Here is a 26,241-nt window from a genome sequence, read left to right as displayed (position 1 = left end):
TTGAATACTTTGGCTGTGTTGACTATTTTGATCCAACATGGAGCCAAGTTGTTGGTTGTCCCTTGAGTTGCTGACATCTGGCTGAAGTCCAGGGTCACTGGCCCAGGACAGGTCATTCAGCTGTTTGAAAAAAAAAAACCAGAAAAGAGACCAGGGCATCCACTAGGTCATCTCCATGCAGCATGGACCACTGGTTCCAATGAACCCACCATCACTATACTTCTCATGAATTGCTGGTCACTAGACTGAGAGTTCTGTGACAGCTGAGATCATGTCTTACTGATCTCTGTGTTCATGGTGCTCAGGGTCTAGCACTGAGGGAGTTCTCAGGAGAGTGTTCATCAGTTATTGAATGAAAGTGATTGCAAACCTCCTCTTACCTGCATTCCTGTCCCAAATGTCTTATTGGGGGTGCTGAGATTTCTCCCAGGATGCAGCAAATCCCTTTCCTTAGACCAGCCCTTACCTTACACCATTCATGCCCCAGGATCCCTCTCTGTGAGACATTGGAGGAAAATGAGTCTGTTCTGAGGAATTCCTCTTGTGGTTCCCCCTGTCATTAGGAGCAATGTCTTCACCTAAACTCCCATTCTCTGGGTTGCCACAACTCCCCAATGTGGGGGAACTTCCATATTTTCTTAAAATGCTATGCTTCTGTTCTTTCTCTCATGGGCTTGAGTTCCTTTGGGGAGACATTAATATCTGAATCCCAAGTGTTTAACACAGTGTAAAGAAAATTAAACATCTAATAAATATTTATGAGATACCATTTGGAAACCTCCTTCAACTGTAAGTACAGAAGAATATTATAAGTATCACTGCTTTGTATACTAGCAAGAGACACTTACTCTAGCACCTGACCTAGGGCAGAGCTTTTTAATGTAAGAATGGATGTCTCCAACCCTTCTCTCAGCATGGTTACTCCCTCTAACCCACACTGACCTGAAGAGCATCCACTGCTACGGCAGCCTCAAAGTCGAGGCTCCTGGGTCTGGGGCGGGGGCTCATGGTCGCATCTTCCCCCTCTTGGAGTTGCTGCTGCCCCTCCCTATAAACCAGCTCTGATCCACCCCATGGCTCTCCCTGGCCAGGGGCAGGAAACTCCTGTGGAGTAATTTTCTCTCAGTCCCACTGCTCAGCTCACGCTGCTCCTTGAGGGTTTGGATGATGACAGGCATTGCCCATTTCCCCTGAGGCTTCTGTCCCAATTTGTCCTTATTCCCCCCTTTTTTGGTTTCCATGTACCAATGGCTTGTCCTTTGTGGGTTGTTCTCATCCCCTAAACCTGTTGACTTTCTTTCTTTCATCTGTTCCCTCAGTTCTGGGCTTCCAGGGTGTGGACTCAGCTCAGAACCCTGCAGGAGACACAGAGTCAGGTCTCAGCTGCCGGTGCTGTGTGGCATTAAAAACCATCTCAGTTCCTCAGAGACTCAGAGAAAACACAGCAGGAAGGGACCTCAGAGAGGAGCAATAAGCCCCTACCTTACTGACAAGGAAAGTGAAGCCAAGAAAGACTAAGACTCTCCCAGGCTCCGTCACCACATGGTGGCAGCAGATCAACCACACAAGCCTGGGCCTCAGCCTCCAGGTCCAAAGCACCTAATTCACCTTCCAGGAACTCACTGCTGCATTTCAGAAAACTCTGGATGAAAAACAGCAATTTCCACTGTGAAAACAAATAAAGTAAAAGGGCATTTCACTGGACAAACCCTTTATCACGGTTCTGTAGTTCTAGTATTTATACTCAGTCAGTTGTCATTCGCTGGCTGGTAGACTGGGGCAGGGAGGACATAAAGATTAAATAATGCTTAACACAAGCCTGCTTTCCCAGTCTGGGATCTCAGCTCCACCATTCTTCAGGGAGTTTCCTCTGCTGTAACTGCTGGAGAGTCTCAGCCCTCACGTGGGTTATTTCTCCGTGACGATACCTGTTATTTTCTTCCTCTCTTGGAGATAAGAGAGGGCAGAGATTGTTTCTCGGGCTCCACAATTCTAGGTTTTCTCTTAAACCAGCCAGGTCAGCTGAAAGCAATCATGACAGAGAGGTCAGGTCAGTGAAGAGGGTCCCAGGGGAGCAGGGGGTCACAAGGACAGCCCTCATGGAGATGGTCAGGATCACAACATGGGCAACATTTGACTAATTCTGCTGGGGATGATGTGCCAAGGATTAAGGGGAGGATGCTGCCATATGGAGAAAGGGGAAGAACCAAAGGAGTAGGAGAAGAAGGAAAATAAAATGATTTCTGTAAAGATAGAAAGAAATGCAGAGCCCAGAGGCAAAGCCCGTGTAACAGAGGTTAGTTCCAGGTTGTGGATCCTAACCAAGAAATTCCTGCTGGGCTTTGCTCAGCCCCATTTCAAAAAGGTTTTGGATCAGTGACTTCTTTGGTACTTCCACCTTCCCCCTTTGTGAACAAGAATCACTAGAATCGTTTTTCCATGTCTGTCCCACCATTGCACACTGAGGGCAGATAAGCTGTTTGTTGAGTTTAATAGGTTGACAGAGGGAAGGGAATTATGTCAAGGATCTGGACTTAATGGACACCCTCAGAAGCCTCATTCACACTTGGTGTAGATGATTAAGATAAGATTTTAAACTTTTGATTTGGTGCGGTCTACATAACATTTTTCACTTTGAACTAATGCTTTAATGACATGAAATTTGGAAACCTCAGGGGAGAGGATGAATGTATTTTGCAGATGGGGGAATGTGAGTGTCCGACTGTGGTAGATGGAATTTCTGAAATGGTCCCCAGACATGCCACACACCCTTGTCTCTGAAGCCTGTTAAGGTGATGAGACATCATTCCTGTGATTATGTTGTTACATGCCAGTTATATGACTTTAAGATGATGAGATTCCCTGTGTAAACTGGATCTTATCACATCGCTGCATATATGCCAGTGGTTTCTCTAGCTGTCAGGAGAAGGTGACATCACAAAGAATGGGAGCTTGAGAAGGACTTCATGAGCTGTTATTGGTTGGAAAATGGAAAAGGCCAGGTGAGAAGGAATGCAGGTGGCCTCTGGAGTCAGAGCGTCTCCTGCCCGACAGCCAGCACAGAAAAAGAAAACCCAGTCTTTCAACCCCCTAAAAACCAATTCCTCCTATATCTGAAGAGAACTTGGAGAAGTAGCCTGAGCTCCACATAATTACATAGCCAGACACTCCTGAATTGAGCTTCCTAAAACCCTTATCATGGAACCCAGCCTCTGTTCCAGACTTCTGTGGTTTCAATCCACTACAGCAAAAATCTTGCACTCACCTTTATGCCACTATTCTGGAGCCCTTGCAACCTGAAGAAGACAATGAGAGGCATTCCAAGCACGTGAGGAGTATCTCTAATGTTACCAACCAAATTTCTGAAAGAATAAAGATGGTACAATACTAACTCCACATAATCTTATCTGCAAATTCATCATCTATCTCTATTTATTATAGCAGATTATTATTATTATTTTTAGCTCCTTCATTTAGGTTTGCCAGACCAGGTTTGGTAGCAACTATCAGTTATCAGTAAAAATGAAACAATTCACGAAGAGCAATGAAAAGGACTATTATTAAGTTCCTCAAAAAAGTGCCTAAAATGCAATATTTCCTCTAAATGTCACAAAACTAAGAAAATGAGTCACTATAAAAAATCCCAATCTAAGAAAAGTTGAAATTTACTGATGTCAGTTTTCCAAATTTTTATTTTGTTGGGGCCCAGTCATGGGCATCAAAGATTAGGAAATGACTATGCAGAGGCTTGAGGGAATTTGGGGAAAGACAAAAATATTCTAAAGTGTGACTCTGCTGATGTCTGCACAATTCTAGAAACCTGCTTAAATGATTACTTCGTAGAGTTAAAATTGGTGAGTTTTATTACAAGTAACTTTTTATTTTTTATTTTTATTTATTTATTTTTTGAGACAGAGTTTCACTCTGTCGCCCAGGCGGGAGTGCAATGGCGTGATCTTGGCTCACTGCAACTTCTGCCTCCTGGTTTCAAGAGATTCTCCTGCCTCAGCCTCCTGAGTAGCTGGGATTACAGGCACACGCCACCACACCTGGCTAATTTTTGTATTTTTAGTAGAGATGGGGTTTCACCATGTTGGTCAGGCTGATCTCGAACTCCTGACCCTGTGATCCACCCACCTCAGTCTCCCAAAGTGCTGGGATTACAGGCTTGAGTCACCACGCCTGGCCACAAGTAACTTTTTAAATGAAATTTCTGGTTTCAACTCTGGCATATAAAAAGGTGGGAAGTCACCATTTGTCCTCACAGCAAGACAAAAGCTGAACAAACTAAAAACCAACAACTCTTCTTAGATGGCCAGAGAATTGAGGTCACTGCCACCCTGAAAACTAGAAAGACAGGCAAACACAGGGAGTCACAGCTTGCCAGGAACAGAAGCTGCTGGAGCCAGCACCTGGGAGGAGCACTTAAATGGTATTGACACATTACTAGAAGCTGAAGGTGGCCTGGCTTGAGCATTAAAAACTCTCTGAGAACCAGCCATGTGGGGATATCACACTTTCCTAAGTCTGACCACTAGGAACCCAACAAGGTTCTCATGGTGAAGATGAGAAAAAAATCCCTGAAGATTGGCTCTGCCAACTTCAGGACACCTGGTAAAGCTACAGTAACCAAAACAGTGTGGAGTTGGTGAAAAAAGGTAAAACAGACTCATAGATCAATGAAAAAGAAAACAGAGCCCAGAAATAGACCTACATAAATATAATAAACTGATCTTTGATAAAGGTGCAAAGGCAATTTAATAGACAAGGATGGCCTTTCCAACAAATGCTGCTAGAACCCCTGGACACCCACATGAAAAAATACATAAATGTACACACACAAATCTTAAAACTTTCACAAATGGATCTTATAACTACATGTAAGGTTCAAAACCACAGGATTCCTAGGAGATAACATGGGAGAAAAGCCAGGTGACCTTGGGTTTGGTGATAATTTCTTAGAAACAGCATTGAAAGCAAAATCCATGAAAGAAACAAAATTGAAAAGTTGAGCTTCATTACAGTTAAAACCTTCTGCTCTGTGAAAGACACTGTTAAGAGAATGAAAAAACAAGTTACAGACTAAGAGAAAATATTTGCAAAATACAGATCTGATGAAGGGCTGGTGTCCAAAATAAACGAAGAACTTCAAACTCAATAATATGAAAGCGAACAATCCAATTTAAGAGTAGGCAAAAGATCTGAACACCTTACCGAAAAGATGTACAGATAGTAAATAAGTAAATGAAAGAGATACTCAAATTCGTCATTAGAAAATTGCATATGAAAACAATGAGATAACAGAACACACCTATTAGACTGACTAAAATCTGTAAAAAGTGACAATCCCAAAAGTTGTCAAACAGGGCTATAGGCATTGTTGGTGGAGATGCAAAATGGTACAATCACTTTGGAGAACAGTTTGGGAGTTTTTGTTGTGTTTTGTTTTGTTTTTTTCATTTACAAAGCTAAACATAGTCTTACCCTATAATTTTGCAATGGCAGTTTGACCTATTTAGCCAGATGCGAGGAAGGCTTGTGTTCACCAAAAACTTGCACACAAGTATTTACAGCAGTTTTATTTATTATTGTCAACAACTTGAAGTAACCAAGATGTCCTTCTCAACAAGTGAATGGATAAACAAATTGTGTTGTATCCATACAATGGAATATTAGTGATGAAAAGAAATGAGCTTTTTCATATCCTTTGCACACTTTTTGATGGGGTTGTTTGTTTTTTTCTTATAAATTTGTTTTGAGTTCTTTGTAGGTTCTGGATATTAGCCTTTTGTCAGATGAGTAGATTGCAAAAATTTTCTCCCATTCTCTAGGTTGCCTGTTCACTCTGATGGGATTTTCTTTTGCTGTGCAGAAGCTCTTTAGATTAATTAGATCCCATTTAAATGTCTATTTTGGCTTTTGTTACCATTGCTTTTGGTATTTTAGACATGAAGTCCTTGCCCATGCCTATGTCCTGAATGGTATTACCTAGGTTTTCTTCTAGGGTTTTCATGGTTTTAGGTCTAACATTTAAGTCTCTAATCCATCTTGAATTAATTTTCATATAAGGAGTAAGGAAAGGATCCAGTTTCAGCTTTCTACTTATATGGATATGAACAGACACTTCTCAAAAGAAGACATTCACACAGCCAACAGACACATGAAAAAATGCTCATCATCACTCGCCATCAGATAAATGCAAATCAAAACCACAATGAGATAACATCTCACACCAGTTAGAACGGCAATCATTAAAAAGTCAGAAAACAACAGGTGCTGGAGAGGATGTGGAGAAATAGGAACACTTTTAAACTGTGGGACTATAAACTAGTTCAACCATTGTGGAAAACAGTGTGGGGATTCCTCAAGGATGTATAACTAGAAATACTATTTGACCCAGCCATCCCATTACTGGGTATATACCCAAAGGATTATAAGTCATGCTGCTATAAAGACACATGCACACATACGTTTACTGCAGCACTATTCACAATAGCAAAGACTTGGAACCAACCCAAATGTCCATCAATGACTGACTGGAGTAAGAAAATGTGGCACATATATACCATGGAATACTATGCAGTCATAAAAAAGGATGAGTTCGTGTCCTTTGTAGGGACATAGATGCAGCTGGAAACCATCATTCTCATCAAACTGTTGCAAGAACAGATAACCAAACACTGCATGTTCTCACTCATAGGTGGGAATTGAACAATGAGATCACTTGGACAAAGGAAGGGGAACACTACACACTGGGGCCTGTTGTGGAGTGGGGAGAGGGGGGAGGGATAGCATGAGGAGATACACCTAATGTAAATGATGAGTTAATGGGTGCAGCACACCAACATGGCATATGTATACATATGTAACAAACCTGCACGTTGTGCACATGTACCCTAGAACATAAAGTATAATTAAAAAATAAAAAAAAGAAAGAAAGTGGCCATTCTTTTAAACCATTATACTGGCCGCTGCACCATGTTTTCCCATCCTGGACACTCTGGAGGGCACCGTCTACAGCCATACCCATCTCCCCACCGAGGACGGTGCAGCAGCATTAGTTTGGGGGATGCCAGTGGGCAGGGAAGGGGTGAACCATGAAAGCTGAACAGGAGAAAGCAGGTGGAAGGGGGCAGCAGGGTGGAAACAGAGAGAGAAAATAAAGGTGGGGTAGAGAATGGGGGGCTTCAAGGGGAAAAAGAGAGAGAGAGAGAAGCAGATCTAGCCACAAAGGAAGGAAAAATCCAGAAGAGAACATTTGTCTGCTAAAGTAAAATCACTTACACCTAACCAGGTGCAAGGGCACTGCAGGTCGTGGGTGGCATGCCCTGGTCATGCTGTGATGTTTAGGGGCCATGACATCTACCCTTTGAATCCGAATCATAATAGAGGGGACTCTGTCCCTATCTAGCTGGCAATGCCTTGTGATTTCCCCTTTCGGATCTGGCAGCTCTCCACATCTGCTCACTTTGTGGGAGGCAGCTCTTGGCACACCAGATCAGGACGATTCAAAAACCAGAGCCTTGGAGACTTCACTGGAAACCCTGGGCAGTAGTAGCTGGTGGCAACCAGAGGGTAGAGTCCAAGAGGTAGCAGCACTGAGGCTCCACACACCCTCAGGAGGACTGTAAGGGGTAATCTCTTGGTGAGCGCCTACTTCCCCAGGAACCTCCGCCTAGGTGGAAATGGGCCCCATGCCTAGCTTTTCTCTGGACAGGCCCTAGCCAGGCATCCAGGGTACCAGCTGAGTCCTGGGCAATGCAAATGCCTGTGTGCTGATCTTGTGGTGGTTGGAAGGGGTCCAGTTTCTGGGACCCCTTCCACTTGGAACTGGACTTGCAAAGACAATGACTCCTGCTGCTTTCAATTTCCTTGGACTTTGGCAATCAGATTTATCCTTTTGGAATGGGAACATGACTCTTTTGGGTCACCCAAGGTATGGGGTGGCCTTGGATCTGCCAGTCCTCCCCAGGCCTCAAGGACTGGCTGATGTTCATCGCCTAGGTTGCTGTCACCGCACTCACACTCCCCAGCAAAGATCCCCCAAAGTGTCCTGACTAGAAACATATTCCTCAACTTCCTCTCAGACTGTGATAGCCAATTCTTCTGTTAGTGTAGGCTGCATATGGGAGGCTGGTGGTGGGTAGGGTGGGAGCCTACAGAAGGAAGAGGAATGGTAGCCAAGAAGGAACAGAGGAGGGGGAGGCAGGAAGTATGGAGAGCTAGAGGGGGCTGGGGAAAATGGGTGTGGGGGTAATGTGAGGAAGACAGGGAGCAGGAGAGAGGGGATTGGAAACAGAATGAGAGGAGGAGGAGAAAGAGGAGGAGAAGGTAGAATAAGAAGAGCGGAAATTTCAGCATATCCCAAATCTTGTTCTGGAAATGGTCATCAGTGCTCCATGGATAAAGGGAAAAGGAGAGTTGCAAAGAAAAAGAAAGAAACCCCAGCGGGAAGGAGGTCTGGGCAGAATGTTTATTTCAGGGCAGGAAACTCTGGCAACCCAGGCAGAACTGGTGGCTTTAGTGGAGGCCTAAATATAGCTCTTCCCTGTCCCTAATCCGGAAAAGAGATTAATCTCATTCTCTGAGATAGAAACCTAAAGAGAAGATCAGAGAGACATAAGTCTGGGGCAACTCTTCCTATTGTTAGGCAGGGACCCGGACCTGACATGGCAGTGCCACTCGGCGTAGCAGGCCCTTTGTTCAAGCGGGCCCTTTGTTTCCAGACTTCCCTCCCTCTTTGAATACACCCTCAGACTTACATACATCAGAGGTTCCAGCTGGGCAGTCACACTCCCCTATGACCTGCAGCTCACCTGTATTCCACAAGTTCGTAAACAGTTTCAGTTGACAGTTTCCAAATACCCCTTCCTCATGACCCTTACTCAACTCCTGCCCTAGTAGTTTCAAGATCCCCCAGGCTCTGTTTGCACAACCAGCTTCCCTACCTCTCAGGCTATAAGAAGCCCCTACCCTCCTCCCTCAGTGCGACTTCCTCAGCCCACACCTTTGGACCGAGGAACCTCGCCCGCAAGCCCTAATAAAAGGCTATTCTCACTGCCATTTGCCTTGTGTCTTTGTTCCCGGTTCAGCTCCAGCCTCAGTTTACCTTTACATTTGGTGCCAAAACCTGGGAGGAGACCCCCTCCCTGGACCCCTGCCGGGTTGGGCAGGCTCTCCTCTCCTCGAGCCAGGACCTCCTTTCCGAGCCGGGAGCCATTTCACCAAATCCAAGACTCAATTCAATCACTGCTAGGTAAGTTTCCCCCCCGTCCTGAAGGCTCCCTCCGGGAGTCCCTGTACGAAATGCACGGCTGCATCAGGGGCTCTCTCCAGTCAGCTGTGACCTCGGCACTGGGGACTAGGAGACATCCAACCTCCCTGGAAGCCACCATACCCCGCACTCCACATGGCAGTGGGAGGATGCTCCCATTGCCTCCGGACTGCCCGCCTTGAGACTATGGGAACTACCCAGTCCAAACCAAACCAAAAATCTCCTCTGGGGTGCCTCTTGGCGAATCTCCAGACTTTAAGTCTCAGTCAAGACATAAAACGAAAGCGGCTCATTTTCTTCTGCACAATAGCATGGCCACAATATAAATTGGATAATCAGTCTCAGTGGCCTGCAGAAGGCACTCTAGACTTTAACATTCTCACAGATCTAACCAACTTCTGCAAGAGACTAGGCAAATGGTCCAAGATACTCTATGTTCAGGCCTTTTGGGACTTGTGTTCTCACCCAGATCTCTGCGCCCAATGCTCGTTAGCTCAAGTTCTGCTCGCAAAGTCTCTTCCCTTGAGCAAGGAGAAGGATGATTCCTCCTCTTTTTCTGAGCCTCCTGACACCCTATCCCGGCCACCCCTCCGGTCTCCTGTCCAACCTCCTCCTTACCCTGACCCACCGTTATCCCCATCCTCGTCAACGCCTCCCCACCCTTCCCCCCATCCTGTGCCCTTACCAAACCCAACAGATTCTGTCTCCCCTACCTCCACCTCCTCCCCTTCCTCGCCTGTCTCAGCCCATACTCAGTCCAGGACCGACCTGTGTCCCTTACAAGAGGTAGCAGGCGCCAAAGGAGTAGTCCGGGTCCATGTGCCGTTTTCATTGGCAGACTTGTCTAAGGTTGATGAGCGTGCAGGCTCCTTTTCAGCCAATCCTACTGGTTATATCAAAGAGTTTAGGTATCTATGCCAGGCATATGATCTCACCTGGCATGACCTTCATGTCGTCATGACCTCAACCCTGTCTCCTGAGGAGTAGGAATGCATCCTAGTGGCAGCCAGGCAGCATGCTAACCAGGTTCATTTAACTGACCCTGCCATGCCAGTCGGCACCGAGGCAGTGCCCTCGGCTGAGCCCGACTGGGACTACCAGGTGGGGCAGGCAGGCCGCCGCCGCCGAGACATGATGGTTCAGTGCCTTCTTGCCGGCATGCAGGCAGCCTCTAACAAATCAGTCAACTTTAACAAACTAAAGGAGGTAGTCCAAGGCGCAGATGAAAATCCAGCCGTTTTTCTTAACCGGCTGACTGAGGCACTTATTCAGTACACCTGCCTTGACCCTGCCTCCCCCACAGGGCGGACCGTCTTGGCCTCATATTTCATTTCTCAGTCAGCCCCCGATATCCAAAAAAAGTTTAAAAAGGCAGAGGAAGGCCCTCAAACTCCCATCCAGGATTTAGTCAAACTGGCCTTCAAGGTCTACAACTCCAGGGAGGAAGCAGCTGAGGCCCAACAACAGACCAGGCTAAAACAGAAGGTACAACTCCAAACCCAGGCCTTGGTAGCAGCCCTGAGGCCGGCCGGCTCCAGGAGCTCCCAGAAAGGAGGTACTACCCGAGCGCCACCTGGTGCCTGCTTCAAGTGCGGCAATGATGGCCACTGGGCCAGGCAGTGCCCTAACCCAAAGGAGCCAACCCACCCCTGTCTGAACTGTCGGCAGATGGGCCACTGGAAGTCAGACTGCCCCGACCTAAGGACGGTCGCTGTGCCTCCACGTGACGACCCTCCTCCAGGTATTGGAGGCGCCTTCCAGCTCCTAGATATCGATGAAGATTGAAGAGGCCCAGACTCGGGGACCCCTCTCACTCTCACCGAGCCCAGGGTTATGCTCCAGGTAGCGGGTAAGTCCATATCCTTCCTTATGGACACGTGGGCTACCTACTCTGTTTTGCCTTCCTTCAGTGACCCCAGCCACCCCTCCACTGTCACAGTCATAGGAATTGATGGCACTCCCTCCACCTACCGCCAGACTCCTCCTCTGTCTTGCTGCCTGGATGGCTCCCTCTTCTCGCACTCATTTCTTATCATTCCTTCGTGCCCAGTCCCCTTGTTAGGATGGGATCTCCTCTCCAAGCTAGGGGCCTCAGTTCACTTCCGACCCAACCCCTCCCCACACCTCGCGTTCCTCTTCCCCCTTCTCTCACCTGACAAACCCCACCAGGCTGACCCCCGACTCCCGTTTCCAGTCCCCATTAACCCTAAGGTGTGGGACACCTCCACCCCGATCATTGCCCAGCACCACACTCCGGTCCGCATCCGGCTAAAAGACCCTTCCAAGTTCCCTTCTAGACCCCAGTTCCCTATCTCCCTTGAACATCGACAGGGATTAAAACCTATCATTACACGCCTGCTCCAACAGCACATTCTAGTTCCAGCCAACTCACCATGCAATACTCCTATCCTGCCTGTACAGAAAAGCTCTGGGGCCTATCGTCTCGTGCAGGACCTACGCTTCATCAATGAGGCAGTAGTCCCTACCTTTCCAGTTGTTCCTAATCCATATACACTCCTCTCATGCGTTCCCCCTGACACCACACATTTCACTGTCCTTGACCTAAAAGATGCCTTCTTTACCATCCCTCTACACCCAGACTGCCACTTTCTATTTGCCTTCACATAGGAGCACCCAGACACTCATGTTTCTTCCCAGTTGACCTGGACTGTCTTGCCTCAAGGGTTCCGAGACAGCCCCCATTTTTTCGGACAGGCACTGGCACAGGACATCCTCCTCTGCCCCCTAACCATAGCACCCTTCTACAATACGTAGATGATCTATTACTATGTAGTCCTTCCTGGGAGTGCTCCCTTGCAGACACTGCTACACTTCTAAATTTTCTAGGTGACCGAGGTTATCGGGTTACCCCGGCTAAGGCTCAACTTTACACCCCTTCTGTCACCTACCGAAGCATACTACTCACACCCACTACAAAAAGCCTTACAGCAGATAGAATAAGCTTCATTAAAACTCTCCAGCCTCCTCAGGATGCGGAAGAGATCTTGTCCTTCCTAGGACTGGTAGGGTATTTCAGGCATTGGATTTCCAACTTGGGGGTCCTAGCCAAGCCCCTCTACCAGGCTGCCAGGGAGACACCCACCAGACCGCTGTCCGACCCCTCCTTGGTTGCCAACTCTTTCAAGAAGCTTCAGGACTGTCTCATTTCTGCCCCTGCTCTCTCTCTCCCCAACCCCTTTCGGCCCTTTCATCTATTCACCGAGGAGCGCCAGAAGGTAGCCACTGGCCTCCTAGCCCAGCCGGCTGGATCCACATGCCAGGCTGTGGCTTATCTCTCCAAGTAGTTAGATCCCACAGTCCAGGGCTGGCAACCTGGTCTACGAGCCCTGGCGGCTGCCACAGAACTTACCCAAGAGGCCCTCAAGGTTACCCTAGGACATCCTCTCACAGTCTACTCTTCTCACCGACTGTCAGATCTCATCACACACAAGTGTCTCAGCCATCTCACCCCGTTCCAGCTTCAACAGTTCCACCTGCTATTCATTGAAAACCCTCACATCACTCTCACCACCTCACCCCCTCTAAATCCTGCTACCCTCTTGCCCACTCCAGGACACGATTCCGCCCCCGCACATTCCTGCCCGGAAGTTCTCACCACCTTGCCACCCGCCCGCCTCGGTCTTTCCGAACAGCCGTTAGAACACCCAGACCATACCCTGTTCGTAGATGGGAGCTCTGTCTTAACCCTCGATGGCCGCAGACACGCGGCATATGCTGTCGTAACAGCAACACAAACGGTTGAAACCAGGTCCTTGCCTCTAGGCACCACCTCCCAGAAGGCTGAACTCACTGCCCTTACTCGTGCCTTACTTCTCTCTGAAGGGCAGAGGGTTAATATCTATACAGACTCTAAATATGCTTACCTTATTGCACATACTCACTCCACTCTCTGGCAAGAGCACGGGTTTCTTACCACCAAAGGAATGCCAGTAGTCAATGGACCACATATAAAGAGGTTGCTTGATGCTCTCCAGGCCCCCAAAGAAGTAGCCATCATCCACTGCAAAAGCCACCAGCCATTCTAAGGACCCTGTGTCACAAGGTAACAGCCTAGCTGACTCCACCACACGGGCCACTGCCCTCACTTCCCCCCCTCCCCGAGCGCCTTTACTCTTTCTTTCCCCCACCTATTCCCCCGACTACTCTTCTCAAGAACTTCAAACCCTGATGGCCCACCCCAGTGTTACCCGGAACAAGGATGGGTGGGTGTTCATTGACAGCCGAATAGCGCTCCCTCAGACTCAGGCAGTACATATACTGACCGACATACACCGCTCTCTCCACATAGGACCCAAGGCTATGTATAACTTCCTAGAACCCATCTTTCACCTTCCCTCACTACAGGCCCAAATTAAGAAAGTACATCAACAATGTGCCACCTGTTCGGCCACTAACCCCCAAGGTAGGCTCAGACACCCAGGGCCTACTCATCAGCTAAGAGGCCACCAGCCAGGAGAAGACTGGCAACTTGATTTTACTCACATGCCCTGACATAAAAAATGTTGTTACCTGCTGACCTTAGTTGACACCTTCTCAGGATGGATTGAGGCTTTCCCCACCACTCGAGAGACTGCAGAAGTCGTGGCAACTATTCTCCTAGGGCACATCGTCCCCAGGTTCGGTCTCCCCCCAACCATCCAATCAGACAATGGTCCAGCTTTCATTTCCAAACTCACCCAGCAGGTGGCAGCCGCACTCCAGATTACCTGGAAGCTCCACATTCCCTACCATCCGCAGTCGTCTGGTAAGGTAGAACGCGCAAACGGACTCCTTAAACTGCATCTAACCAAGCTCACTTAGAAACCCACCTCTCGTGGATAACTCTCCTTCCTCTGGCTCTTACTCATCTCAGGGCAGCTCCTCAGGCTCCCACAGGGCTCAGCCCTTTTGAGCTACTGTATGGACGCCCGTTCCTCTTCCAGGAGCTGCCAGCCCTCTCCCCTCCCTTAGGTTCCTACCTCCCTTGTTTAACCCTCCTACGCGAGCTTCTAAGAAAACACGCAGACCAGTGTCTCCCCACACCGGTTTCCCCAAACCTTAAAAATCCCGCCGTTGTAGCACCAGGAGACCTGGTACTGGTCAAGCAGCTGCAGCCCCGAGCCTTATCTCCCCAGTGGGAAGGACCATATACTGTAATCCTTACCACACCCACTGCTGCCAAACTCCTCGGCCTTCCCTCCTGGTATCATCTGTCCCAGCTGAAAAAAGCACCCACCCAGCATGATTCCAGGTGGACGGCTCAGGCTGTTGCCCCTACTAAACTACGACTTATGCATGCCAGTAACGACCCTCTGCCTAACCTTCCTCAGCTATCGGGTACTCCTGAGCCTAGGTAAGACTCCTACCCAAACTCCCCCCGTCAACCCATTCCACTGGAGATTCTATCTGTCAGAGACCTGGACCCAAAACAATCACATAAGTTCCCTCATCTTAGCCACAGTTGACTGCCGACCCCAAGGGTGCCAGAGTCAAGTTACCTTTAACTTCTCCGCCTTTAACAGTTGCCCCGACTGGTGAAACCCAGTCATATGCTTTCTCTATGATCAAGTAGAATATAACTGTCTCAATTACTGGGTAGAAACCAACGGAGGGTGTCCATATCATTATTGTAACATGCATTTTACTTACCTTGACATGTCATACACCAAGTGGCAGCAACCGACATCAACAGTTCGGTTAGTCAGATCATACAGATGAGAAGTGCCTACCTTTTTCCTTACCATTCCTGACCCGTGGGACCCTCGGTGGGCATCAGGTGTAGAGAGGCTCGCCTTTACCGGCACGGCTACGAATCTTATCCCATAGACCGACTCAAGATTTATAGAGCCTACGTCAGGATCACAAGCAGCCTCGTCAGCCTGGCCTCCAACATCAAACAACAAGAAAAAGTCATCTCAGCCCTAGACAACCCAGACAACACAGCCAACTCAGACAACAAGCCTCAGGGCAGCGGTAACCCGTTTTCTTGGCTAACCCTAGTCAGAGAAGGGGCCCAGGTAGTACATATGGTCAGAGTGCACAACATCTCCTGTTGTTTCTTGTGTGCAGCATTAAATAAGCCCCCACTGGTTGCGGTACCTTTACCTAGCCCCTTTAACTCCTCTAACCTAACTCCCTCCTTTCCCCTTCCGGGCCAAGCCCTGGGGGAAGTTCCTTTGTTCCAAGACCCGCTTAGACAACAACTCCCCTTTTGCTACTCCACCCCTAATGCTTCCTGGTGCAACCGGATAGGATCGGCGCCTCCAAATCTCACCACCCCCCCAGGCGAGTATTTTTGGTGCAACTCCACCCTGTCAAAAACTCTCAAGGCTTCCGACACTACTCTATGCGTTCCCATCTCCCTAGTTCCCAGCCTCACCCTGTACAGTGAAGCTGAGCTATCCTCTCTTCTGCCCCTTGCCCACCCCTGCCAGGCAAGAGCAGTATTCCTTCCGCTAATGATTGGAGTCTCCTTAGCCGCATCCCTGGTGGCCTCTGGCCTTGGAACTGGAGCCTTAACTCATTCTATCCGATCCTCTCAAGATCTTTCAGCCCGATTACAGGTAGCAATTGAAGCTTTGGCAGAATCCCTGGCTTCCCTCCAATGACAGATCACCTCAGTGGCCCAGTGGCAGCCCAGAGCACTCGACCTCCTTATGGCTGACAAAGGCGGGACCTGTATGTTCCTTAATGAAGAATGCTGCTACTACATCAATGAGTCAGGACTAGTAGAAACCAACCTCCTCACTCTAGAAAAAGTCCGAAAAGGACTCTACAAAAAAACCTCAGGATTAGAGTCTCCATTAGGGTGGTGGCAGTTGTCCATGGCTGGCTGGGTCCTACCCTTCCTAAGCCCCTTACTAATCATTGGCTTCTTACTGCTTAGAGCTCCCTAAGGGGTATCATCCCCTTCATCCAGAACCGCATAAAAGAAGTCTCCCCGATCACTTTCAATCAGATGCTGCTCCATCCCTATACCCGAGTTCCGACCTCCGAAAAACCCCCCTAGGACTCATAACAGCAGGAAGCAGCCAGATGAACAGGTCGCCCCTTTTTCTTATTAGAAAGAGGTCGGAATGTTAGGCAGGGACCCAGACCCGACATGGTGGCGCCACTTGGCGTAGCAGGCCCTTTTTTCCAGCGGGCCCTTTGTTTCAAGACTTCCCTCCCTCTTTGAACACACCCTCAGACTTACATACATCAGAGGTTCCAGCTGGGCAGTCACACTCCCCCATGACCTGCAGCTCACCTGCATTCCACAAGTTCCTAAACAGCAGTTTCGGCTGACAGTTTCCAAAGACCCCTTCCTCATGACCCTTACTCAACTCCTGCCCTAGTAGTTTCAAGACCCCCCCAGGCCCTGTTTGCACAACCAGCTTCCCTACCTCTCAGGCTATAAGAAGCCCCTACCCTCCTCCCTCAGCGCGACTTCCTCCCCCGACATCTTTGGACCGAGGAACCTCGCCCGCAAGCCCTAATAAAAGGCTATTCTCACTGCCATTTGCCTTGTGTCTTCGTTCCCGATTTGGCTCCAGCCTCGGTTTACCTTTACACCTATTGTAGATTAAAGGTACTCAAGTCCTGTGTGGCAAGGAGAAAAGAATACCTGCAAAGGAAATTCTGGTGACTATGGAGGCTTGCCAAACGTCAATAACTGAAAACATTCCAAACAGCCGGTTCTAGGGGCTAATGGCTAGCGCTCTGGACTCTGAATCCAGCGATCCGAGTTCGAATCTCGGTGGGGTGTTGCTTTCACTAGTGTTTTACTCTGGAGCCAGAAGCCACTCTGGGAAGCAAACTCCCGCCTCAAAGACAAAGTGAAAGGGATGCGGTTTACATTTGCCCTTCGTACTAAGTCCTGGGTTAGAGAAGAGAAGGGAAGATTTGGGTCCCCAGGAAGGAAGCTCTGCTGCTGCTGGTACCCTTGTCCCTCCTGCTCCCGCCTCGCAATGCGTCCGGTACGATGTCCCTCCTCCTCTCCCGTCCCCCCCGAGGGGTCCGGGTCCCAGAAACCGGCTTCTCGCAGGGGTCTGGTCCACAGGGAAATTGCCCAAACATCGAATGGTAGTCATGAATTCTGGTCCCAGTCCTGGGCGAGCCGCCTGGCCCCCTGCAATCGGAGGCCCGGACCCCGCAGCCAGTGCCCCAACAACCGAAGAAGTCCCCATCACCTCTCAGGGCGACCCTGGGCCTCGGGATGAGAGGTCTCCTCCACTAAAGAGGCTGCCGCCCCTCAATCCTAGACCCCGACTTTCCTTTCACTCCGGACATCTCCTAATCTTGTCATTTTGGTAAGTAAACGGTGGGGTGAAAATTTTTGATGGGGTTAGCTCAGTCATTGGTGATTGCGTCTCAGTTTAGGGTCGATGGTTTGAGACCTAATTTAGGAGTAACACTGTTTTACTCAGATGGCCCATCCTATTCTGAATGTTAATTTACTCTGTTCTTCATATTCAGATTTCCATGAGCCGAATCCAAAGTGTTCTGTCAAGCAGAAGAAAAGATTTTTGCATCTGTCTTGTCCTGAGGTGTCTTCTCCTTGGGGAGAGGCACTGGCCGGACGAGGGGGAGCTCCATCGTCCCGCACTCATCCCTCGGAGCTGCTCAGGCTCCTTTTACCCGTGGCCTCGCGGAAGCCCAGCCTGGCGACCAAGGATCAGAACCCGCGCTTCCAGCCCGGGCGCTTGAAGAAGCCGCCGCGCGGATTTCTTTTTCCGGCTGAAATCTTGGGACGAAAGAATGAGATTTCCCGTACAACCCAAGGCGGTGAATAAAATGCCTTTTTATTGAGCTGCAAAAGAGGTCGCAGTTTCATCAGCAATGTTTTCCTTTCTTTTTCTTTTTCTTTCAGAGACAGTGTCTGGCTCTGTAGCCCAGGCTGGAGTGCAGTGGTGCTACTATAGCTCACTGCAGCCTCGGACTCCTGTGCTTAAGTGATCCTCCTGCCTCAGCTCCTGAGTCACTGGGATTACAGGCCAGAGCCACCACGCCTGGTTTTCATCAGCAATGTTTCCTGAGGTTACAGAAAGATGTGTAATCCTGGGAGGAAACACTCCCTTGAAGCAAAAGTGTTCTCCCCTCAAAAATGCAAGGAGCTATCTTCTTGATAGCCAGGCAGATAATTCTCAGGTTTTGCCCCGTAGAATCTCTGTCTAAAATAGAGTAGTGGTCATGTCTAGTGAAAAATTTGAGGGAACTCGCCTAATGTGGGGTTTCTTCAGAGAGAGAGATATATATATATTACCAAATATCCTAAAAGACACTTCCTTCCATTATTCCATGCTGTTAGACATTATAGGACCATGGATGGTGATCTCCTCCACACAAAAATAAATGCTGGTGAAGAACAGGTAAGTGTACGATAATTCGAGTACATCAGCTTTTGGCATTTTAAACCGTGGGTCAGACATGTTAGAGCAAGAGGGCAGGTTGATAGCAAGAGAGAGTGTTTTTCTTTTAATTTTCTAATAGCAAAGTGATGTTTCCACTGTCATTTCAGAGTGAGGTGACAATTTGTTGTTGTTGTTGTTTGGTTTTGTGGGATTTTTTGTTTGTTTGTTTTTGAGACAAGGTCTCACTGTCGCCCAGGCTGGAGTACAGTGGCACGATCATGGTTCACTTCTGCCTTGACCTCAGAAATTCAAGCAAACCTCTTTGCTAATCCTCCCGAGTAGCAGGGACTACAGGCTCATGACACCACACCCTGGGGTGTGAACTGGGATTTGATGTTTTCAGTTGGCTCCTTAATGGAATAGGTTCCCTTACTATTCTGGAATACAGACTGTCTTCATGATTATCATTCTCATGTGCATTGTATTTCTACTACCCTGCTAATTTTTTTCTTTTTTTCTTTTTTCTTTTTGAGATGGGGTCTCGCTCTGTCGCCCAGGCTGTATTGCAGTGGCAGGATCTCAGCTCACTGCAACCTCTACCTCCCGGGTTCAGGTAATTCTTTTGCTTCAGCCTCCTAAGTAGGCACCTGGCTAATTTTTGTATTTTAGTAGAGACAGGGTTTCACTATGTTGGCAGGCTGGTCTCGAACTCCTGACCTCAAGTGATCTACCTGCCTCGGCCTCCCAAAGTGCTGGGATTACAGGCATGAGCTACCACGCCTGGTTCTCAAACCATTTTAGGTAAGCAAAGACAAATTTGTCTGGCTTTTTAGTACGTTGCTGAATTATCCTCCAATCTATGTTTTTAGGAAGGACCTGGGGAATGGCAACATGGAGATATTTGGCTAAAATATGAGCCATTTCATGTTCTGCTTCAGTCTCTTTTGAAAATCCTTCCAATTTGCCTTTTGCAACCAGTTACTGGCCTTGCCTTTCTCACCAGCATGTGAATTAATTGATAAAGGTAAGAATATTTGGGCTCAAAGGTTTCAAAAGTTAAGTCAAATTTTCTGTCCAACCCTGTAGGGATCTTGGAGGATCTTGGAGCCTGCTTTAGAAACAGAAGAGCGAAATGTATTTAAATATACATCAGGGAAGTCTTTTATAATATTCTTAATTCACGTTTTGGTGAAGCGGTATACACAATGATAGGCTCTCCTCTTCCTGTGGGTTTGGGTTTTACCTTGAAAGGGGCTGTTGGAACGGAAGTTTCAGGGAAAGGGCCAGAGCCCTGGGGACTTTCCTCAGGTGATGGTGATGGAAGAAGAGGCAAGGCAGGACAGGAAGGCTCAGGTAAGAAAGACTATGCAGGTGCAGGGGCAGGAGGAGAAGGAGCAGTTGGAGGCGAAAGAGACAAAGCCCCCTCAATATTTCTCAATTTAGAAAATGTGTCAGTTTACCTCCTTCAGCTTACTTCCTCAATGGAGGCAATTTTCTCAGTTCTTTTAGAAATTTTAGAAATTTAGACATTTCTAGGTCTCATTGGAGGTAAGTCTCCCATTTAATTTGTCTGGTTCTAAAACCAAATTTCTCTCTCTCTCTCTTTTTTTTTTTTTTAGACAGGGTCTCACTATGTGAGCCAGACTGGAGTGCAGTGGTGTGATCTCGGCTCACTGCACTCACCGCTTGCTGCATGACAGCCAGTAAGTCAAGGGACAAGGTGTAGGGGCAGGGAAGGTGACGTTATTCCAGAAAGCCACCAAACTGAACAGATAGTGAACTAATATACTAAAGAACCATCTTAAAATAATACAATTTTCAGGCTCCTTGTATGTTAGGGAAGGGAGGAAGAAGGAGGTGGTTGAGGTGAAGAGGTCTGACAATGACAGACTTATGGGCTGCAGTGAGAGCCCAAGGGGATGGTGAAATTTCTTTGTCCTTTGTCAGGTCACACTGCTCTTATAAATCTTCAACATAACACTGTTACTTGTGCATACAACCTCTTTATCTTCTCAGGAGTTAGTTTGGGGAAGTGATTATTGTCATCTGTGCTTTAAAGGTAAACTGTAAGCTAAACCCCTCCCGTAGATAGCTTGGCCTATGTGCAGAAATGAGAAAAAGCAGTTAGCCTGAAAGATATCACCACAGGGTAGGAAGGGTTAGGATAAAATGCAGTTAGTCATGCTAGGCCTCCTTTTTATTGTTATATATTTAATTCACTTGAACACGTAATTTTAATTTTTTATCCTTTTTTTTTTTTGAGACAGAGTCTCACTCTGTCACCCAGTCTGGAACAGTGCAGTGGTGCGATCTTGGCTCACTGTAACCTCTGCCTCCCAGGTTCAAACAATTCTCCTTCCTCAGGCTTCTGAGTAACTGGGATTACAGGAGCCCGCCACCTTGCCCGGCTAATTTTTGTATTTTTAGTAGAGAGAGGGTTTCACCATGTTGGCCAGGCTGGTCTTGATCTCCTCACCTCGGGCTCCCAAAGTGCTGGGATGACAGGCATGAGCCACCTTGCCCAGCCTAACCAAGATTATTAAACCATTCTAATTTGTCTAAAGAATCACATTGATTTTTTAAAAATAATGTAATGGGCCAGGTGAGTGGCTCACGGCTGTAATCCTAGCACTTTGGGAAGCCGTAGTGGGCAGATCACGAGGTCAGGAGTTCGAGATCAGCCTGACATGGTAAAACCCCGTGTCTACTAAAAATACAAAAATTAGCCAGATGTGGTGGTGTGAGCCTGTAATCCCAGCTACTCAGGAGGCTGAGGCAGGAGAATCGCTTGAACCCGGGAGGCAGAGGTTGCAGTGAGCCAAGATTGCACCACTGCACTACAGCCTAGGTGACAGAGTGAACCTCTGTCTCAAATAAATAAATAATAATAAGATAATGAACTTTTTCATGTCTTTATATATTAAATATTTACATTATTTAAATGGTTCAAAGGCATCAAAGATTCCTCTCTGCTATCAACTTCATTTCATTTATTTTATTGTACCAAACTATCAAGACCATTAATTTAATCTACAGCTAAATCTAGTATTTTTTCATGTTAGAAATTCAACAAGAAAATTTTTCCCTAATGAAACCTCACATTTCAAGCATAAGTAGGCTGGGCAAGGTGGCTCACACCTGTAATCCCAGCACTTTGAGAGGCCGAGACAGGTGCATCACTTGAGGTCAGGAGTTTGCGACCAGCGTGGCAAACATGGTGAAACCTCATCTCTACTAAAAATATAAAAATTAGCTGGGTGTGGTTGCGTGCGCCTGTAATCCCAGCTACTCTGGAGGCTGAGGCAGAAAAATAGCTTTAACCTGGGAGGCAGAGCTTGTAGTGAGCTGAGATCCCACCACTGCACTCTAGCCTGGGCTACATAGCAAGACTCTGTCTCGAAACTAAATAAATAAATAAGCATAAATAGTAAAAAATAAAATAAAATAAAAAGTAAGGCACAGGGTCTTGCTCTGTTATCCAGGCTAGAGTGCAGCGGGGCTATCATAGCTGACTAACTTGGAACTTCCGGACTCAGGCAATGCTCCTGGCTCAGCTTGCCTTGTATATTTTTAGAGATGAGATCTTGGCCTGTTGCCCAATCTGGTCTCCAACTGCTGGCCTAAAGCAATTCTTCTGGCCTCAGCCTGTTGAGTTTCTGGGAGTACAGGCGCAAGACATGCAGCCTAGCATTGTAGTAAAACAATTTTCAACAAATTCTTAATTTTCTTTCTTTTTTCTTTTTCTTTTTTCTGAGTTGGGAGTCTTACTCTGTCACCTAGGCTGGAGGGCAGTGGTGCAATCATAGTTCACTGCAGCCTGCCTCAGTCTCCCTCATGCATTATCATGCCCGGCCAACTTTAAAAAGTTAGCTAATACTTAAAAATTTGTAGAGCCAGGGGTTTCACTATGTTGCCCAGGCTGGTCTCCAACTCCTAACCTCAATTGATCCTCCCTCCTCAGCCTCCTAAACTGCTGGAATTGCAGATATGAGTCACCATACCTGGCTTAATTTTCTTATTTTAATTTTATATAAGTGATTATTATTGTTCCTAAGATAATTGGGGCAGTGACTTCTTTAAAATTTTAGAGACTTAATTTCTCTATTCACTTAACTGAAAGAGTATGCCAGTTTGTTTCATGAGAAAATATCCTATATTTATAAAGCAGGAAAATTCCTTCCACCAAACTAGGGGGCATTCTAAAGAAATGAATTGCGCTAAGTAACATCACTTAAGGTGAAAACAGAGGCAATGAATGGTATCTATTAATGTTTATCAGTGAAGGAAATAAACTGAAAATATTAACATCATTAGATCCTTGGAGGGCCTTCATTGCTGAAAATCTGAGTAATATTGTGATACCCTTTTGAATCCGGCAGAACATTCTCTTTCCAGGGCATATAACAGTGGGTGAATAATTTCTTTTCATTCATTTTCATTAAGGGCTGAATTTCCTTAATGTTCTGGAGATTATTACATTTGATTTGTATCGTTGTGAAAAGTGCTCATATTGCTGATCCCATTGCTTATATGTGATCATATAAATATTTTCTCTTCTTTCTGTAGTGTGGTTCAAACTTAATCCTTAAAGGACAAGTACTTGAATTTTAAAGCTGGTTAGATACCTGAATATACCAATCACAGAAAACTGCTCCTTACATGCTACAGATTCAGTTTTCTTCCTGTACTAAGATGTCTTTTAGATATAGTAAATTTGTTAAAGCCAGGAGCGCCTATGGAACGAAGTTGGGTGGGAGGGGGGACATTGAGTAGTAAGATCACTCTTGTAACAATGATGCCACTCTTGCAGATATTGACAACTACTGGGCCCATAAAATTTTTACCAGACATTTGAAAAACAAGATATGAACAACTTACTATTGCTGCAGTCTCAAATATCAGGAAATACCATTATTCTCAGGACAATACATAGACAATAAAAGAGACTCACAGAGCAGATTAGCTGTCATGTATCACCAAACAGGGACTGGATCCTTGTCAACACCACCCATCAGAGATTGTCCCCAGAAATTCATTTCATAACATCAAAACCAAAAACCTACACTGATGGCAAAAAATAATGATGCAATAATGAGAGAGAGAGAGAGAGAGAGAGAGAGAGAGAGAGACCCCTGTCCTATAGCCATTCTTAGTGGGTAAAAGCCAAAGAGCTCAATTTCTGCTCATGATACTTAATAGAACAGAGGGAACATAAGCCAATAGCTCAGTGGGTTCAGATCTGCACCAAGTGCCTGTTGCATGCAGGATTCTACTGTCTCCAATAATTGTCACAGATAGACTAATTGTTTTTTGTTTTTTTTGGACAGAGTCTCGCTCTGTCGCCCAGCCTGGGATGCAATGCAATGGCGCGATCTCGACTCACTGCAACGTCCGCCTCCAGGGTTCAAGCGATTCTCCTGCCTCAGCTTCCCGAGTAGTTGGGATTACAAACACACACTGCCACGCTCGACTCTTCTCTTTCCTTTTTTCTTTTCTTTTTTTTTTCTTTTCTTTTCTTTCTTTCTTTCTCTCTCTCTCTCTCGCTCTTTCCTTCCTTCCTTCCTTCTCTCTCTCTTTCTTTCCTCTCTTTCTTTCGTTTTTTTTTTTCTTTTTTTTTTTTTGTATTTTTAGACAGGGTTTCGCCATGTTGGTCAGCCTGGTCTCGAACTCCCGACCTCAGTTGATCAGAAGTAGGTGATGTCAGAAAACATACCCTGGGAGAGGCTGGCACAATGCCCAGAACCGCCATCGCTAGGCCTGGGGTTTTCTTCTGTAGTGGATACTAGTATTCATGCAGTGCAGGGACAAAACCAATTAGATACTTCTGGGAGTTAAAAAGAGATGAATTTACAGTGCCAATTTGAGAAGGGGTATTAAGGAATTTGCCAGGGTACTGACACGTGTCAGGTGTAAACTGCAGGTTGAGAGAGAGCTAAGTATTTTCTGTCCATGAAGATGATAAGCGAGGACCTGAAGAAAGAGGGATGAGGAAGGACACTGGCGCCAGAAATGGGAAAGGGCTGCTTGGAGGCAGGTCGGAGTGCTATCTAGAAAGCTGCCTGGCAATGGATGTAGGATGTGGAAGCGAGACATCAAACAAGAAGCTGTCGCTTAAATAAAGTCTGAAGAAAGACTAGGTATGTAAACGGCAGGAGACAGCAGGGAAACTGGACCCGGCTCCTCATAAAACTTCCTGCCTTATATTTCAGGGAGGATCGCAGTGCATTTCCGCCAAGACAGGTGAGACTGCGGTTCTGATCTGGGGGCCTGAATGAATTGCGTTAGGGCACCTGGGCGCCAGCAGAGCCGTTCCCCTACACAAAGTAAGCGTGTTACGTCTACAGCCAAACGGGGACACTAAGAGCCCCAAAGGCTCTGCTTTCATCCCAAAGAACAGCGCCCGTCTGCCTAGTTTATACCTGGCTCTATGAGGTGAGAACATATTCCCCGCTAGCACAAAAATCCTACAAACTACTGTGGGGGCTGCGGTTAGAAGCAGAGGCTGTGTAAAAGGTGACTAGGGGCTAGGGAAAAACACGAAGATTTTTACACAGCACGAGGACCCAAGAGACTGGAAACCATGGACCAATCTCTGCAAGAAGCAGTCCCTCTTAGAAAGGGAAGAGCTGTATGGCCTTAGCACTAGTCAGCTTGCATTAAAAAGGCTCACAAGGGCTGTCGCTTCATAATTCTCTTGCGTGGGAAAGAATGGCGACTCGTTACTTCCTTTTCCCCAGCCTTGCGAGTACAAGAGTTACACTTAAGACGCCACCCTACACCCAAACCAGTAGAAGAAAGTAATCTTAGGCATGTAGTCTATTCTTCGAACGATAGAAAATTCAGGGGAAAGCGCGAACGCAGTCCCCCACTACCACAAATTATGCAGTCGAGTTTCCCACATTTGGGGAAATCGCAGGGGTCAGCACATCCGGAGTGCAATGGATAAGCCTCGCCCTGGGAAAACCACCTTCGTGATCATGGTATCTCCCCTGCCAGGTAAGTATGAGCTCCCGCATCTCCGCCCCGCCACAGCCCCATACACCTCACCCTTTACACGCACGGTCACTTGCTCCGCGCACTCCCGAGCCCTCCTAGCCCTGACACACAGCTGGGACTCTCAGGTCCGACCAGCGGTCCTGAACCCGCTCCCACAGCACGGGAACTCCTTCGTGGCGAAGCACCAGGTGGCGAAGCAGCAGCCCCTGCGCTGCCTCATCTACATAGAAGTCGCCTTCTCCGTGATGTCACCAACAGTGCCTTTCCCAGTCCCCGTCTGCTTTTCTGTCACTTAGCCGACCAACCCGCTGCCGGAGCCGGCAAGGGGAAGTGACGTCAGCCTCTCCTTTTTTCCTCCGCCCCCGCATCTGTTCTCTCCCAAAGAAGCAGGTCCTTAGCCTGTGTTGTGAAGCAACCTTTGGGCGGCCAGCTGGAGCCTGGGCACCCGTCTTCAAATGATGGCTTTTAATTCGCAGACTAGAACGTTTAAGATTACAAAAGAAACCGGTTCTCTTCACACCCTTAGCCATGTAATTGGAAGCCATTCAATATGAAATTGGAATTGGAATTGGAATTGGCTTGAAATCGGAAGCCATTCAATATCAGCAAGAAATCATATTTATGAAACTAAAGAGGCTG

General features: G+C 47.2%; 1 long non-coding RNA gene and 1 other non-coding gene across 3 annotated transcripts; both read right to left on the bottom strand.

Moving 5' to 3' along the window:
• Positions 1–258: 258 nt before the first annotated feature.
• LOC140709471 (uncharacterized) lies at positions 259–25,793 on the bottom strand. Of its 2 annotated transcripts, none has more exons than XR_012089959.1 (3): positions 25,654–25,793; positions 3,266–3,362; positions 259–2,022 (listed from the first exon to the last, which is right to left on the bottom strand). It is a non-coding gene; the product is annotated as an uncharacterized lncRNA (long non-coding RNA). The 2 variants fall into 2 exon arrangements; XR_012089960.1 differs by lacking the exon at positions 25,654–25,793 and adding an exon at positions 10,043–10,858.
• LOC119624675 (U1 spliceosomal RNA) lies at positions 25,447–25,610 on the bottom strand. Its single transcript, XR_005240824.1, has one exon. It is a non-coding gene; the product is annotated as a U1 spliceosomal RNA (small nuclear RNA).
• Positions 25,794–26,241: the final 448 nt, after the last annotated feature.

This window comes from Chlorocebus sabaeus, chromosome 20 (assembly GCF_047675955.1).
Source record: "Chlorocebus sabaeus isolate Y175 chromosome 20, mChlSab1.0.hap1, whole genome shotgun sequence".
NCBI classification, from domain to species: Eukaryota; Metazoa; Chordata; class Mammalia; order Primates; family Cercopithecidae; genus Chlorocebus; species Chlorocebus sabaeus.
Note: the sequence above shows the minus strand (reverse complement) of the source record. Positions and strands in the feature narration are given on the sequence as shown.